At 49.9% G+C, this 18,383-nt stretch overlaps 1 long non-coding RNA gene across 1 annotated transcript; it reads right to left on the bottom strand.

The window, feature by feature from the left end:
• LOC119099925 (uncharacterized) lies at positions 1–17,858 on the bottom strand. Its single transcript, XR_005094441.1, has 3 exons — positions 17,775–17,858; positions 6,776–6,881; positions 1–49 (listed from the first exon to the last, which is right to left on the bottom strand). It is a non-coding gene; the product is annotated as an uncharacterized LOC119099925 (long non-coding RNA).
• Between the last annotated feature and the right edge of the window lie 525 nt (positions 17,859–18,383).

Here is an 18,383-nt window from a genome sequence, read left to right as displayed (position 1 = left end):
CCCGGGTGCCGCGGCGCCGGGCCCTCCTCGGCCGCACGCCGGTAGCCGGCTGCAACACAGCACGCCGGCCGTTAGCCGGGCGCGGGCCGGGCCGTAATAGCTACCGGGCCGGCTGTGGATTGAGTCGGGTCGCAAATGGGGGCCGCTGGCGCGCACTGCATGCCGTCAACAATGGACGTGTTTGATTATGGCTGGTTCGGTGGTGCTCAAGGCGGATTAATTAGGCGCTGGGGCTCGCTTGTGACCCGGCCCAATTTGTTGCCCCGGGGCAGCCTTAGGGTTGCAATATGCAGTTATGCGAAGGGTGCACGACTGAGGTCTATGGCAGCCGGCGCTCGGAATGATGACGAGGCACGCTATAGGACAGTTGAGTGTATCGTTCAGACATTTCACCGGCGCTAAGAAAACGCATGCTATGATGAGACTGGCTGTAGTGCCGTGGTATGGTATTATGCTGCTGTCGACTGGGCTGACCCCCTGGCCGGTGTGGGGCCGACCTGAGTTGTGTCAGTCTAATGACTGCTGCCGACCCGCAGAGCTGAAGTTTGGATCGTTTGTGCTGTGTGATATTGTGTGACCATGTAAGAGAACGTAGCGTGTATTTGCCCTGACTCGCCCAAAAACCGACTGGCGCCTGCAAGCGTCGGGTCCTTGCCGCCGCCTCAGCGGCCGACCCTTGACCCCCGGCGAATCGGGAGACCCGCGGTCACGTGACGTCCCCGGCACCCAGTCAGATGTAAAGTTCGGAAGATAGCGAGGGCGAGGGCGCACACCCCACACAATCACACCACAGACTATTACGGCCAATCCATGTGCTTTTTAACTCTCAGCAGTCTCACACGTCGGCATCCACGGTGTGCGCGGTCACATGCCGGCTGAGTTCGCGGTCGTCCAACACCGGCCTGGCATTCCCCTTGTGCGGCTGTTGAACCGCCATCAAGGGAATCAGGCCCCGAGCCGGCCCGTCCTCTTGCTCGTCATAGGGCCGGAGCCATCCGTTCGTCATCCACTCAGCCATCTCGCGCTCGTAGGCCTCTTGTGCTTCAGCCGGCACAGCGTATTCACTCACGGTGTTCCCCAGACGTTCGGGACCACGTCCGTGCGCCCACTTCCACGCCTTACTCCAGTGAGCGCTGTCGAACCGAGCCGTGAAATCCGCCGCTTCCAACGCCAGTGAGCTTCGCGTGCCGCTGCCCGGCGCCGCCGCGCTGCATGCCGGCTCGTCACTTGCCGACTCTGGCGCCTCCCGCGTTGCCGCACCCAGCCGCACGCCAGTCGGGGACCGAACACTGATGCCTCCTAACGCGGTGATGCCGGACATGCCGATCAGCACGTCCAACCCCAATGGACGATCTGGGACCACCAGCGCCGCGAGCATTACACGCTTGCCTCTGTAGTCGAACGTCACCTAGGCGGTGCCCACGCACCGCAACACTCCATCGTTCACCGTTCGCATCTTGACCGCGCACGGGCGCCACGTGCGGTAGCAGCTCACGTGAACCAGGGTGTCCGTACATCCCGTGCTGAACAGGGCACGCCGGGGGCGCTGGTCCGCCAGCAGTGTCACGACTGGTAGAGCGCGCGCTACTGCTCGGGGGCCTGCGCTGGCGCCAACGCAGCCCGTTTGGGCACGCCACTGCCAGATGACCCGCCTGTTCACAGGTCCAGCACTTCCGGACTGGTCGCCTTGCCGGTCGTGCTTGCCGGGTTCCTCGTTCTTCGTGCGCTCTAGCCGCTGCCGCCGCCGCACCGGCACGTTCGTCGCTCAGCACTGCCCGGGCTCGCACCAGGATGCTCGCCAGACTCAAAGCCTCCGCCCGGGACCAGCGCGGACAGTCCTCCGCGCCTCGTCGGGCAGCCCGGCGACAAGAGCGCACGTGAGCACGTTTTCCGGAACCCCACCGCACAGAGCTGCGAGGCGCCGCGCGTCCGCCAGGAACACGTCAGGCGATTCACCAGGCAGCAGCCGCCGGCTGGTATACGCGTCGTACGCGACAAACCGATCCATCGCAAAGGCATCATGGAGAGCGTCACGCACGGCGTCATTCGATGTGCGCACCTCCTCCGGCATCTGCAGCCAGACGGCAAGCGCGCCACCTGTGAGTCGCGCCGGCAGAATGCTGGGCAAGTCCGGTCCACGACGGCGGCAGAGCACAGCCGCCTTCGTGAACCACTCTACGACGTCGGCCGTGCCATCGTACTCGGTGATGAGTCGCGCGTCGAATGGGCCACCACCAGTCATCGCGGCCCCTCTGTCCACTCCGGCCGTAAAAGTCGACATCACTGGCGCTGGAAAATTCGCAGCAGCCGTTGCCACAACGTCGTCACTAGCCGCGGCAGATTCGGGCTTGATGGCCGAAATGACTTGTAAGAAAACGTATCGTGTATTCCAAAAACCGACTGGCGCCTGCGAGCTTCGGGTCCCTGCCGCCGCCTCAACGGCCGACCCTTGACCCCCGGCAAATCGGGAGACCCGCGGTCACGTGACGCCCCCCGGCACCCAGTCAAATGTAGAAATCGGAATGCAGCGAAGGTGAGGGCGCACACCCCGCACAATCACACCACAGACTATTACGGCCAATCCATGTGCTTTTTAAGCCTCAGCAGCAGCTCACTCGACCGTACTTCTGTACTTTTACGCCGGCCGTTTCAAGATTGACTCGTCGCCGTATTAGGCGTTTTGTAGATGTTTTTAAATGTCTCCTCTGCTATCTGTTCCTGTGACGTCCGCCGGAACCATGCGTCTTTGCCGATGTTGTTCTGCCCACTGCATACCCGTTGCCGCCGCCGGTCTGACGTCCAAATGATTCTCGGTGGCGACCCTCCCCCGTCCAAGTGCCCGTCGCGCCAGTGATCGAGTGGGATCCGTGGGGAAGGGGCAATGACCACTGAGGCCGCTGTCCCTTTTCCAGCGCCCGCTCAGTCTCTATTGCGCCGTATATGCTGCTTTTCATTTACTTTGAAGCATTTTACTGTTTTTTCATCATCTAGGCTTGGGTATTAATAATTTCTAGTATTCAACATCACGTTTAAGACCTCGGACGTTTTGTACGCAACAGTGACGCCGTGCGGTGCTGTTTTGTTCGGGGTCATCGGATTGCCATTGATCGCATGACCGCTGCCGCAATAACGGATGACGATGGACAATAAGGTTTACTATCAGCATCCAGATGCATTTCTCAATTTACGTCAAAAATTTTAGAATGCTAGAGCCGAGCCACTAACACCTGGATTTTCATCACATTTCATCATTTAGTCCTTGTATACATCAATATTTCTAAATACCCCCCCCCCCCCCTCTCCAGATCAATTGGCTTCAGCTGTTGCTTCTGTACGCAGATACTTGGAAAATCAAGATCTGCTGGATTTCCATTTTCCATTCGAAAACCATCCCATGACTCAACAAGCTGATAAACGGAGCCTGTCGCTGACTGAATATTTATGGGCATGATACACCCGCTAGCACCGGCGAAGGCTTCCACACAGCCCTTTGTCGAAGTGAATGCTGGGCTCCTGACTTGATCAATGACCTGGCTTGATCAAATAAATCCACGGGGCTTACGTTGCTTCCCATAGTGCGGTCATTTCATGCCCATTCCGACTAATCCATGTTGAAATAATCGCCTGTCGGGACGGTTTCAAAGCCGTTTTGGGAAGCTTGGCGGAAGCCTCGTGACAACAGCTCACGGCTGATCATCGGAGAGATCGCCGACCGTTTTGGGAAGCTTGGCGGAAGCCTCGTGACAACAGCTCACGGCTGATCATCGGAGAGATCGCTGACCATTTTGGGAAGCTTGGCGGAAGCCTCGTGACGACAGCTCACGGCTGATCATCGGAGAGATCGCTGACCATTTTGGGTAGCTTGGCGGAAGCCTCGTGACGACAGCTCACGGCTGATCATCGGAGAGATCGCTGACCATTTTGGGTAGCTTGGCGGAGCCTCGTGACGACAGATCACGGCTGATCATCGGAGAGATCGCTGGCACTTCCGCTCTCTGTGGGCCGATGCAGCACTGAGCACGCACTCAGCCGCACTGTAGCTCATACACCCGGCATGTGATGTCATCTAAAAGTTAGTGAGGAATTTGGGAGTAAAATATGTCCCCGTGCTGATTGAACTAAGATGTTTTTGTCATGCACTTTCGGGTGGTCAGTTAGATGGAACGCGATCAGTTTGGGGGGGGGGGGGGGAGGTAATTTGACGCTTTGAGATCTGCAAGAGAGCTAGCCAAACCAAGTTCACAACGTGGGTAGGCCTGTAGGTGAACTTTTTTAAAATAAATTTCGGGTTATCTAGATCATAATCTTCTGGTTCAATAAGGGCAAACAAGGTCAATCTCCAGATCGGCATTCAAATTTTCCTCAGGTCTTCTCCTGAACCCACCCTTGGCCTAGATACTTTTATAAGCAAAACATCACTGAGGTCAGTTTCAGGCCGGTGACCTTATTTAACCTTAAATAGGTCATGCCGAAAAAGAACTTAAAAGATTGGTTTGATTTTTAACTTTAAATAAGCGTCAGCGATTACGCTGAGCAGAATGTTTCCTAAAAAGATTGGTCAGAGTCATTTTAGGGCGGCAACCTCTTCTAGCCCTCATGAGGCTCGAATAAGATATCTACTGACGTCCTGTTGGTCAAGAGTTTTAAAACAAACGTTACAAGTTATTCTACAAAGCAAGTCATCCAACAAAAAACGGCTTGATTTTGACCTTGGTGTGACCTTCATGTCTGACCAAGGATCAATAGAATAAGTCGTCATCCTAAATTCAGTTGCCTAATTTCTAAGAAACTAGCTCAAAGAAAGTTTAGATTCAGTCTGACAGTCCGTTGTCGCACCAGATTAGATGATGCCCTGAAAATTGTCTTCGTTGACAGCCATGGCCTAACCCTGACCTGCTACAGGTCTGCAGCCGTGAAAGGAACATCTAATTTGTTGTACCACAAGATTGGCTTCCAATTTCCGATGGCCATACGAAGTTTGGGGCGGCTACGCCACCCCGTTCAGGTGTGATTGTGGAGAAACCCTTGGGTGTCAAATTGACCCCATCCGAGCGCGTGCTAAGAATTTACGTTGCTCAACGTTTCTCTATTGCAGTTGTGGTATTGCCCGACGTCAAGAACGCTCGAAAACGGTAAACTTGACCTCTTGCCTTACCCGGACACCTCAGCCAACAAGACAAGACTTTGCCAGCACGCGGCCACGTGAGCTGTCTCATTCCAGAATCATTCCGGCTCCCCGCCTCATCACTGATTCTCTGTCAACCCAGTCAGGGGCAATAACCGCACGTTATTCGGCCTGCTCTCCAGCTCCGCGCGATCCCAATCCCGCGCCGGCCCGCGCCGCGGGAGGTCGATATGTGGCCCGCATGGCGGCCCGCGGCAGCTCCGACGGCGGCCGTGGGCCGCGGGCCCCTGGCCCGGCTCACACTGCGCCTGTCCCATTCCGAGTGACCCGCTGCCCAGCCGCGGCGCTGGCTCTGCCGGTGCTGGCTGCCGAGCCAGCTCCTTGCTCGGCTCACTCTGCGCCAGTCCCGCTCCGAGTAACCTGCTGCCCAGCCGCGGCGCTGGCTCTGCCGGTGCTGGCGGCCGGGCCCGCTCCTGGTGCGCTCACTCTGCGCCGGTCCCATTCCGAGTCCTGCGCCTGTCCCGCTCCGAGTGACCTGCTGCCCAGCCGCGGCGCTGGCTCCGCCGGTGCTGGCGGCCGGGCCCGCTTCGCAGCCGCGCCCGGTATGAATCATCCGGCGTCCGGGCATCATGGAATGAGCAAATAAATCCGGCGGGAGTATGGCGGCCGGAGCGCCACCGCCCCCCGTCGCCGACAGCTCATTTACAGGACAGGAAGCCAGCGCCAAGTCAGGCCATTGAAGGGCGCATGAAATGGCCAGCTGTCGCCGGTTAACAGCAGCAACACGTGTCTCTGACCGGCGTCACGGCACGCAAATCATGCGGACGGCGCCTGGCTATGACGGTATGGCTCCTTAAAGACAGTCACCGAGTTCCACGAGTTTCACAAGCTTCACGACTGTCCATGGCGGGTGCCATATTGCCATGCAATGCTGGCGGCCGCTTACCGGAGTCTCGAATTTACACGGAATTGCATATGGCATTTCACGTACCGTAGTTATGCATCATGTATAGCTGTGAGAGATCTTCTACTGATATTTGAAAAGCTAAGAAACGGCACCTGGATGACGAATCAGTAGATTTACGTGTGGGACATGCGGAGCACACGCGGCGTCCACATGTGAGCAGTACATTCAATGTCACAATATGGTTTTGGTATGTCTGGCAGTCATTACTATAATGTCTGTCAAGCATGTCGAATATCAATCGTTTAGCAGACCGACGCATGCTTATTCATAGGGACTGTATAATATCACACCTATACTTGTTAGCGTTTCAAAAGAAATAACCATTACTTTACGTTTTTTGCAAAAATTCACTTAAGCACTCATACTTGAACGTAAGTATAAACTGCATAATAGCACACCGAGGAACTCGCGGCTCAAATCTGCCAAGGCTGCTATGCTTTAACACCCCGAATCCAGTCCGCATTCAGTCCTGTAGCTGTTATAATAACACTGAGGACCTTGCGGCTCAAATCTGCCAAGGCTGCTATGCTTTAACACCTCCGCATTCAGTCCTGTAGCTGTTATAATAACACACTGAGAAGCTCGCGCCTCACATCTGCCAAGGCTGCTATGCTTTAACACCTCCGCATTCAGTCCGCATTCAGCCCTGTGACTGTAATGCACTCGCTCGCGACTGGACTTACCGAGCAATATGAGGATTACGCAGTTCTTCATCCCGCTGGTAGTGTGAAACATTTCGTATGGCGGTTGGGACACCGACCTAGTGTGTAATCTTGACTTCACTCCTGCCTGTGGGAGAAAAGACGTGAACACTTTGATGATCTCTAATCTAAATCTGCGTAAGTGCATCTTTTGCCTCCACAGATCCAAGACAGGACCAGAAGAGCTACAGACATCCGAGGTATGGAGAGGGAAAGCCCCCGTCTTTTAGATCGGGTTTCGGGTACCAGGCCTGGTTTTCAGGACTCAGCCTCCTCCCATGCTGGATCAACTCCAGGCCCTCACGTTATCGACCCTGGTCGTTTCGTCAAGTCTACCTTGGCGAGGTCGTTCAGGTGTTTGGTTGTTATCGTGCCACGCTGTCTGGTACATCATACAGGGCTATCGCCTATGGCAGGACGCGCAGGAGGCATGGATGGGATGCGTGGTACGCTTATCAGGTGTCTATTAGACATGTACATAAATCTATGCGCTAGCAAATGTTTGTCACATTCCTGTGCGTGACTTAACCGTGCTGTCTTATGGGACGCTTGAGAGGTAACAACGTTTCTGGAAATTTCCCAAACACCACCAATCTCTACACGTCTGCTAAGCCCGGATCAGCCAAATACTAAAGCAAGCAATCACTACAGTGCTATTGCATTGCAACGGGTACCTTATGGTGGTTCTGTAATTCATGCGCGATAAAGAAACGTGCAAAATGATCGTTTCTTTAAACAGTCAAAACCTATAGACATTTTACAGCCACAACAAAACATCAGGGATAACTGGTATAATTGAGGACACTGAGCTACAGCACGGCTACGCAGGCTTAAGCCCGCACAGGTGCTCCCAGGTTTTCTGTTACAGACTGAATTTAACCATAACCCCAAGAACGTCTCATGCCTGACCCCTGCCACTATCTACTGCGTTATTATGAAATGCACGCATCACATGGATAGGCCATAGTGAGAAGTTTCATTCTTTAATTTATCTGTTTTGCATGCATTGTTTTGCCGTTTCAAATTAATTGTTCCTTTGTTCCGAACGCGTTACTTCTTTCTCAGCTCGCTACGTAAGGTATCAAGTAATGGCCCGACTTAATCAGGGCGGGATTACGCAACGCTTTGAATACGCGAAAACTTGTGGAAATGGTGCATGAAATCAACCACCTTTATAATAAAAAATGCCGTTTCTCGTCTGGGTGCGTAAGGCCCACAGCTGCCCTCCACATCATGAACAGCTGCGTCAGGTCCCCGTCCGCACACAACGGCACGTGTGGCTTCTGGATGAAATAGCTCCCGAAGCGTTCGCATCATCTTGTATGCGTATTTTAACACGCGCTCGGGTGGGGATCAAATTAACCCCCAAAGGTTTTCCAGAATGGTTTCCGAACGGTGCGACGCAGCTGCGCCAAATTTTGAATGGCTATAGAGAAATGAATAACAGATCGTTTGTTAAAAAATTGAGATGCACCTTGTAAGATTGCTGACCTGCAGCAGGTCAAAGTCGGGTCACGGATTCAGCGAAGGCAATTTCTAGGGAATAGTTCAATCTGATGTAACAGTGAAATGTTAGACGAGGCCATACATCTCTGAGATACTCTCTTAGGCAGCGCAACAACTGAATGAACGAATTCCATTGACCTGAGGTTAGTTTTGGAGGTCATACCAAGGCCAAAGCCAATCTGTTTTATTACTCTAGGCCTTGCTGTATGGGGTAGTTTCTGGTGCCCATTTAAAATTAATTGACAACAGGAGCCGCGCTATACATCTTCCGTGCACTTTTCAAAGCTCAGAACAGGGCATTGACCTAAAGTTACCCAGGTCATCGCTTTGTTTTTAGGGACATACTACCTAGTGTAATCTATGTCGCCTACTTAAGTGCAAAACTCAAAGCAGTCTTACATGCCTTTGGCCACATGACCTTCAAAAGGTTAAAACAGGTCACTGATCTTGAATATTCATGTGACTTTTGCCTAGAACAGGTATCTAGGTTCTGGGGGTACTTTTGAGACCAGCTTAGACATTGACCTTGTTTGACCTTACTTTATCCGAAGGTCAAGATCTATGAATTTCAAAATTTGACCTGAGTGAGTTCAGGTACAGGTCAGCTTACTCTACAGATTTGGTGTCTCTAGCTCTCTTAGTTCCTGAGATCTCAGAGGGTCCAATTATCCCCGCCCGAGCCAGGGGTATCCTGCCAGCCACTCGGGCGCGTGTTAAAGTCGCGAACATAAATGATCGATTTTGAGGGTTCTAACATGCCTTAAGCACCACACAATCCCCAAATGATTCTGCTAAGTTATTACTTGACGGAGGACGTCGTGAAGGTGAGAAAATCACGAATTGCATGTGGACACGCAGACGAACAAAGAATAAGACCGACTTGGATTTGGTCTCATCTTCATAAATGCGTTCTTTACCCCCTCTTCCCTCGCTCACTTACTCAGTATAAATTGTCAGCGTACTTAATGAGTGCACGAGTTTTTTTCCCAGAATGTCGTCGCCAATTTGCATCAATATACAGGCATGACAAGGACTTAAGCAGTCCTTCCAGAATGTTCAGTCTCGTAATTAATTGCATTAAAATGAACGAACTTAATTAGGTGTTTTAGTGACATATCTTCTAGAACGAGCTAAAACGAGCAAAATGTATTGGTTCGGGAGAGCTGTCACCCCAACCAAAACGGAGCCGTTTAAGCATGACTGCTTTGGTGTTTTGTGAGCCGCCGTCACGTTATAAACTTCAACGTCGCCAAGATGAATTCCTTCCAGGTCCAAATTTTCGGGATGGTAGGAAGCATCGTTAAGAGAAAACACTTTGTAAACAAGAATTTGGCATAAGGATTAGGTGAGCGTGCGCTTTTTATGTCTAACCCCAAAATTTTCAGCCTAATCTCGTGTAGTGTAGCAGGTGCTATGATTCTAAGAAAAGTCTCAGTCCTGCACCACATGGTTTGAATCCGCATTAAAAGTATAATCGCTGAATTACAGCTTTCCCGCTTCCAACCAGTCATCAGTAAGTTACTTCCCAAGCCTGATTTGATGAGCTGTTGTGCTTGTATTGGCGTATGTAAGGACGGTACCTCGCCCAAGCAGACTCGTGTGTTACTGGGCTGCCGGATATCAGCTGTGCATGTTTGTGATGTCCATGCATAAATCTTCCCTCCAATGGCAGCAAACGCACTTACCTAGATGTATATCGCTCATGACTGTTTCTTATTCATGCCTCAATATTGTGGTGATTGATCGAGTCTCGCCGCGCAAACATGCCAGCTGGTGTCACGTGACCTGTCGTGCGGGGCCGCTGTTTCCATGATCCAGACCAGCACTATGCTGTGAGCAGCTGCTGCCCCCACGACACAAACCGGGACGTGACACGAACCCGAAACCAGGCCCAAAGTACACTCCCATTGTATAACAGGCAGCGGCTGTCATACAGAATCGCACGTATTTAAAAATCAAGAACATCCGCCTCGGAGCGGTATCCAAATGGCACAGCGGCACTGCGGGAATAGTGTGGCGGCGATCTGGGTTGCTGCAGAGATTCTGCGGACCAGTCGCATGGAGAATTAAGGTTCAAGTGATAAATGTCCGGCTCAAGCAGTGTAACGGCGTCGCAGCAAAATACTTTTGCTCGTCTCAGCAACGTTTTATGGAAACGTGCCCGTGCCCAATGTATGAGTGGTATTGAAAGTCAGGCAGTCAACCAAAAGAACAAATCTGCAACATGGGTTTAGAAACCAGACAATGCATTGCATGGCTTAAAAGATGTCATCAAATGTAACGAAAAGTGACACACATTCCTGAATTGTTATTGTTCATGGCTTTTATGATGTTGTCCAAATGTCTTGCACGTGGTCTGTGGTTAGTATGCCCCTACGTGAATCCTGTCGCGTGTACCCCAACCTGCCACCCAAGTTGCGCCGTCCCGTTCAGAGAATAACTAGGCATCCGCGCTTTCGGCAGGCCGGACCACGAATAATTGTAAGCGCCACACAGCCCAACAGGGCTTGGGCCGACCGTTATTGGCCAGCTGCCAGCTGAGCCTTTCCATGGCGGTCAGGATCTACAGCTCGCCTAACGCAAAACTCGTACCTAGAGCCGCAGGGCAACCAACCCAGGATTTTCACCCGGCTCACGGCGGCGGCATTCAGTTTGCTGGAGAATGCTACTTAAAGCACGTGGAGCATGATGCCGTTGTTTTTGGTGCTTTCCTACCCGTTGCACGCGAACTCGCCGAGTGTCATGCCGTTGCATTGTGTCATCACTGATGACACTTGAAAACCTGCGACTTAAATTGATGGCAACGGCAAGCTATGACTGTCACATTCGACTTCAGCCGGAAAGCGTTTGCATGCATAAAATCAAAAGCGTTGTCGGCAGGGTCGGTGCCTATGACCATCCTGAGACCTTGCGCGACCCTCGTAGCGGCAGCGAACACCCTATCGTTCTAACGTTTAAACGCAGCTAAGCATCACAGAACGCAAAGTTGGGGGAGTCTGCCGACCAAATGATTTGTTTTGGCCTTGTTCAAATTTAGCCACCATCACCAAATTTCCGTGAAAAACTACTAAACCAAAACTATTTGCATTGGGTAAATACGTTCTTTCCCAAACACAGTTTGCTAGGTTCCCCTCAAGTTCCCACATAATTCGTTTAGCACCACCAGACTACAAACTTGCTCTCCACCGTTCAGATGATCAGTTGAATGTCTAGATTAGACATCCTGGCCAGGAAGCTGCCCCCCCCCCTCCACCCCCGCTGGACCCATATGGAAAACAATCAGAAGAATTTCTGGCGTGATCCGAAGTCATCTTCTTAGACAAGCACTCATATTGCGTACACGGTTACTATTCCTGACTACCTTCCCCACTTTGCAGGCATTCGTAATACCATTTCATGCAAAATTTAAAATGTTGCGAGAAACTAGCTCTAGTCTGTGCTGAAAGCACAGTGCAAGTTAAAGCCCAAATACAGATGACACGATATCATTCGTTTACCATGCAACCTGGGTGAACGTTGCTCAGTCGGGTTTTTTAATGAGATAAGATGGTACGAATTCCTGGTAAAACTGATGCTAAACAAAACAAAAACAATCAGTAGTGGTACAGTGATGTTTTTTTTTCTCTCCGAGGAATAAGGATAATACAACCGTCTTATCTACGAACAACTTCCGTGGTTTTTCACTTGTCTAATTCTCCCGTCCCCGCGGTGTCCTGACTTGGTGGGCCTTGTGCTGTAAAGCCTTTGCTCACTACTTTATTTATGGTCAGCTGTAATTAGGGGCAGGGAGCACTGCCGTAGTTTTGCAAGCAATCTATATTGGAAGCTCACAGTTTTGACGGTATCATCGGCATTCAAACACCAACAAATTTCAAATGCTCGATGTTGCCTTTATGTCATTTTTTTCCGGGTACAGCAACTGTTCATGATGGTAACCGGACAAGAAGTCAAAAGTCAAACTCAAAGGACAAAATTCAGATAAGATAAAGTCAAATAGTAAAAAGTCAAACAGGATAAAAATCAAATGCCTAAAAGGCAAACAGTTCAAAAGTCAAAAGAGCAAAAAGACAAATGGCAAAAAGCCAAAAAGGTAAAAGTCAAACGCAAAAAGTCAAATAAGCAAAAAGACAAAAGGGAAGAAAGCCAAATGGATTAATACCAAACGGCAAAAAGTCAAAAGGATAACAGGCCAGATGGAAAAAGGTTTGATGGCTAAAAGTTAAAAATAAAAGTAAAATGTAGCAAGTCAAAAGATACAGATCAAATATAAAATGTCAGGGTGAAAGCCAAATGGGATGAAGACTACGGTAGTAATGTGCTTAACACTTGTCTCCCACTCCCCTTGTAGCCTTCCCCACGTTTATGTAGAAAAGGGAAAAAACAGGTCAAAGAAATCCAAGTCAAAACGAAAAAGGGCCTGAGAACCCTGAGGAAAGTAAACTAAAAAAAACCCTCTCGTCCAATGCGCGGGGCATTTTCGGCTCAAATCCAGGGCACCCCACGTCCTCCGCACAGCCACGAGGTCTGTTCGTCTCATTTACGTTCAGGCTGGGCCTCCTTTATATGTCAGCATGACCCTTGCACGCCTACAGGGACTCGTTACTTGGAGATGTAATCAGTAACGGCTCAACAGGGAAGGAGCAAGGGGCAGTTACCCACCTCCATATTTGGGCTAGTATATCCAAATTCGTGTTTCTGACCCTTTCTGCAACAAGTCGTAAATTTGACTGACGATTCTTCAATAAATGTGTCTACTTACAAAGCCCGTGGAACACCTAGAAGCTTACCCTATCCCAGTATCTGCCCATACAATTCTTAAAGCTTTATCATTTTATCGGACAGCTTGATAAAACCACCCGAACACTTGTAACAGTAGCGGTGGCTCTTTACGACTTAAACCAGTTCAATCACAAAACTGGCTGTTTACAAACAGCAAGGTCCGTTTACAAATGTTAATTGGTACCTCATGTCTAACATTATTTGTTGTTTCTTTCAGTGGTCTCAGTAGCCCAACACATGGGGTGATCTATGATCCATCTAGCTCCCCAAAACCTGCGATGACCGTGACACGTGACATACACTTTCTCCAAATTTGAAAGGTATGGTGCTACATTTTCAGAGGAGTTGTAATGGAGAAGGGCGATAAAGTGATTGTGCGGGTTCCCTTGAGTTCTTCTCACCAAAGCTCAAGAAATCCCTTAGATAGCCTCGCTTGGAAGTATTTGCTTTGAGAAGGCTCCGTTTCGATTAGAGTGTTCGAAACCACATAACAAATTTCATAGTTCAAAATCCGTGGCACCACTCGTCGCAGAAACGTCCTTCTATGGCCATGGTTTGTTGTGGTTGAGGAGATTTGAAGCAGATAAAGAAAAAGACATCACATCACGAAAAAAGACACCTACCAGGGGGTGTAGCTTCCTATTCAATCGCTACAAGACATAACATCCCGAAAAAACATCGCGAATTAAGACACTTACCCAGGGGTGTGGTTCTCCATTCAGTTGGGGGAGGGGGCTCCAGTGCCCCGCCCCCCCGGGGCTTCATTCTCTAAACGTTGGGAAGAAAGTGGGCCAAATCTGCAGTGTAAAATATAAAAAGCCTATTTGTTGGCCCATTTTGGGGTAGATTGGGTCCTTTTTCTCTGTTCAGCCCTCCACCATCCATGTTGGGAAACTACACCTCTGCACTTCCATCACGCGAACGCGCCTTTTTACGATACAAAGCTGAGACCCGGCCTATGCGGAGTTGCAGGATATGCGGGATATGCGGAGTTACAGGGCCAATGAATGGCTTATTTCAACCGGTTGAGCGGGGTGGGCTCTTCAAAACCCCCCTCCCTCCCCCCCCCCCCCCCAGCTTAGCCCTCCCCGCGAACGCCTGACCAGAGGCCTCGGTGTGCTTTGAAGCCCTGCCAAATCCAGGGAAGGGATATTTATAGCTTGTTCTGACGTTGCCCATTTTATGTTTATCTCTTTGGACTTTTTGCTGTTTGACGTTTTTTTTCTTTTGAGTTTTATCCTTTTTAACTTGCATCCATTTGCCTTTTTGCCCGTTTCGCTTCATGCCCTCTGACTTTTATCTTTTTGACTTTTATTGTGTTTGACTTTTTGGCTGTTTAACTTTTTGTATTTAACTTTTATCCTTTAGATTTTTTTGCCATTTGGTTTTTGTTCTTTGATTTTTTGGCTTTTTACCGTTTTGTATTTGACTTTTATTCTATTTGACTTTTGCCATTTGTCTTGCTGTCCTTCGACTTTTCGTTCTTTGACTTTTTGGTTTTGACTTTTTGTCCCGTACCGTTCATGGTGGTAGACTCAGCAAAAATAGAAATCATACCATCCATAACATTTCTCCATTTCAAATATTTCTGAGCAGCTCTGGTCAGCTTTTTCATCCAACGAGAAAATCACTAGCTCATATTCCGGTTTGACACCATAATTGGCTATTCTGGACGGAATTCGCAAGCATCATCTTGACAATACTGCCAATGAGAACAAAACAAATCTGCAACAATGTGATAATTAGGGGAAGTTCTCAGCTCTGTGTGCATGCTTTGCTTTTGCTCTGTCTAAAACCAGTAAGTCTACGCTAGTCTGACGGATCGATGACATTCTGTAATGTATAAACACCAGCCGACCTTGTCTTCAATTGCTTTTGTCTCCGTAGTCTGGGGATAGATGTCTCCGTGGCCTGGGGATAGATGTTGAACTCGTAATCCGCCGCATTGATCCGAAGTCAAGAACAGGCGTATTGTTTGGGCCGACTGACATGGAAAGGTCAGCTGGCAACTCGCCAACGAGGTTTAACCGCGGCGCAGCATTGAGGTGCACGTAAAACCATATCCAGCATTATGTGCCGAAAAGGTGGAGACAACTCCTGAATAAGTTAGGTCAGTGACGCAAGCGTATGACACGTTTTTCAAATGATAATATCTGGATTGGGATAAAGAATAAGTGACTCCGACATGCAGTAGCTTTGAAAAGTACAGCATGGCTCAGATAAAAGTTATCCCATGTTTCACTCAGCAGCAAGTGCATTTGTTACACAATCGTGACTGTGGTATCAGCGGCAGTGGTAATCATCAGTGATCTCAACCCCGTCGCATTGTGGACAGGATAATTTAAAATACAGTTCGGTGGTGTATCGTGCCCCTGGTTACATCAAACAAAACGGGTATCGGGGAATGGAGTCAACACATTCTGTGCGATATGCTCCATAGGAAAATAAATATTGCGGCGTTGCGGCGATCGGCTTTTGCAAAGAAATCTCATCATAGGCATAGCTTTGAATTGTCGGTTTTTTTGTTAAAAAACAATGTTTTTGTAGTGTGTAACCACTACCTATTAGTGTACTCACGCTCTATTATTTTCAATATGAAAACCCCCAACTCATCATCCGAGCCACCAAGATTCTAGACCCTTTTTGCTCACATCAACTTCCTACAGGTGCCAGAGCGCTGGCGACGCTATTTTCAAGACCTTCACTCTGGAGACCCACTCGGTCAACAGTCTTTAACTGCTCTGTCATTTTAGCTCTCGACATGTCTGTCGAGCTAGACGAGAGTCCTCGCTAGACGAAATTCAAAGCTTGGTATTGGTCTTTACTCGCAAACGCTTGCAGCGTGAGCATCTGTAGAGCACATGTCGAGCATTGACGTTTCGCTGTATGAGCAAATTGAGCCATAAGACGTGGCCAACTATAACATTCATCAGGAAAGTCTTTAGCAGGTGCTAGAAATATACTGTAGGGTGTACCATACCAGTGCTAATGTCAAGGATCAGTGGTGACACCACGCTTTTCCAAAGCCCTCAGATCAATGCTTTTCACAGATTTTACAGCCGAGATCCACTGAACAGCATAAAATACAAAATAACTAGGTTTATGACGAGTCATAAGAATCGTGGCTGTTCACAGCATCTTGCGACGAAGGTGATCAGTTTACCACGCGGTGTTTTAAAGCGTCGTGCCAATTGAGACAGATGAGTTCGAATGCTCGCCACGCGGCAATGAATTGGGTTCAGTGCAAAGCTTTGGGCTACCATTGGTTGTGGCCATGTCGTGAGAAGCTAACTGGCTACAAGAACGTAGCTAATCGTCAGTTTTAACGTGCTGAGTGGCTTATCTAAGGATTTACCATGAAGGGTGTCCCCAGTAATAAAGGTAAAACTCCCTGCTAAATCAGTATTGTTGCTTGTGGCTACCTGAGCTGAAGGTTAAGAGACAAACGGACGACTTTGAAGCAACACAGGCCATTAATTCATCCGGGGCTTCCTGCTGCTGAGAAGAATAACGGCCTTGAGGAAAGAGGCCGAGCATCGCTAGCGTAGGCCTCTCACTGTCCGCCGCATCGCAGTTTTACCGAACCGTCCGGTTGATAGGCGTAATAAAAAACTCTTTTTTCGTTATTATATTGTAAATAGTGCTGAGTGAAGGCAATAAGGGCGTTCATAAATGTCTTGTGCATCTGTTGATGCCAATATTTTATCAGCAGATGAGACAAAATCTGTTGATTGAGACCGTGTTTAGAAGTGCGAGTACTGCACCGCGAATAGATAAAAAGATAAAAAGGTCGCTAGTGCTTCCAGTTGATTGTGCGATGACGCCACCTAATCGAAAATAATATAATTTTCAGGTGGCTGTAGAACCATGATAATGGGTAGATATAGGGCTACAGGAACGTAGTTTTGCAAAACACTTGAGCAAGAGAGAGCGGCTGACTCAGGAAGAAAACAGGCAAAACCTGCCCCCGAAGTGCAACATAAACAGCATTTCCCAGATTTGACCCGGTTTCATTGCGGAGTTGGGAGTAAGGGCATACTTTCTCAAAATTATTTTGGGGCTGAGTCCTAAAAATTATCATTAATGAAAAACAATGGATAAATAATAACTGAAAATAGGAAACTACATCCCCGGATAGGACATACAATCTCCCTTCTCCAACTGAATGGGAAACTACACGTCCCTAGGCTGGCTATGTTAGGTATGCCTTGATCTCATAATTTTATTACTCAATCATCATTCAGTGTTTGATGACCAACAAATAATACTTTAGTGCAAATAAACTCACGAAACGAACATGTTTCATGGTCATGCCGCATCACATTTCATTTATCCTTGTTCTTGTGCTACATCGTATTTAAAGCTACATTGCGACGGTTTCTGAAATCTTTGGTTCCAGGTCGCAATTTAAGCGGTTCACAAATTTCGTCGGTGACGAGAAGACACTTCTTCACCCCTAAACAAAGCGCCAAGCCAGGGTGCAGCGAAGTATGGTCGGAAATAACGGGGATCAAAGGTCAGATATAAACCTGCACCCTAGTTGTCGGCACCCACCACCTTGGGCGTGTGTCAAGAGCTTCGTTCGCGGTTGACACCGTTTTCCTGTTCGCCCGTAAATAGGAAGAGCTACAATATCCAAACAAATCGGTGTACTAAGAGTGCTGATAAAGACTGTCATTTACCGGAAAAAACTCACCTTGCCTCGCACCGTCGAAAATGCCACCAGTTCCGCACCGCATCCGGAAGCGACGAGCAGTCACCGCCCTCAAGTGCGGGCTCACGTACACCGTGCGCGCTCGGCGCCCCGCCAGCATCGTGCCCCCACCGCCGGCTCGCAGCGCCGCCCCCCGCCGCGCTCCGGCGTCGCACGCCGGCCCGCCGCCGCCGCCGCCGTCAGCCGCGCTCGAGTGGGCGCCGTCGGCCCCGTCGCCTCCGACGCGCGCCCCGCGGGGCTCGTCGGCGCCGACACGCCCGAGTGTGACCAATGGGCGGCGCCGGACGTCGACGGCGCTGTGTCGGCGACAATGGGGCGCAAATTAAAGCCGGCCGGTCACGGCACGGGTGGGGCTGCATCCGGGGCCGCGGCCGCTGGGCCTAATTGTAGTCGGGCAGCCGGGGCAGTCGTCCACGGTGCCAGCAGACGAGGCCATAGGCTGCATGGCGACTCAGAAGCGAGCGCATCATCCACTTATGGCGTTAGGTTATGGACGCTTGGGAGAGGGCCGCGTGGATCATTAATGCTCTGTCATAAAGGGCCAAGTGTGAAGCGGGAGCCAAAAGTTTGCATCTCGATCAGCCTCGGAGT

The sequence above is a fragment of the Pollicipes pollicipes genome, unplaced genomic scaffold (assembly GCF_011947565.3).
Source record: "Pollicipes pollicipes isolate AB1234 unplaced genomic scaffold, Ppol_2.1 Scaffold_4881;HRSCAF=5763_pilon_pilon_pilon, whole genome shotgun sequence".
Lineage (NCBI taxonomy): Eukaryota > Metazoa > Arthropoda > Thecostraca > Pollicipedomorpha > Pollicipedidae > Pollicipes > Pollicipes pollicipes.
This window is presented reverse-complemented; position numbering and strand designations above follow the sequence as displayed.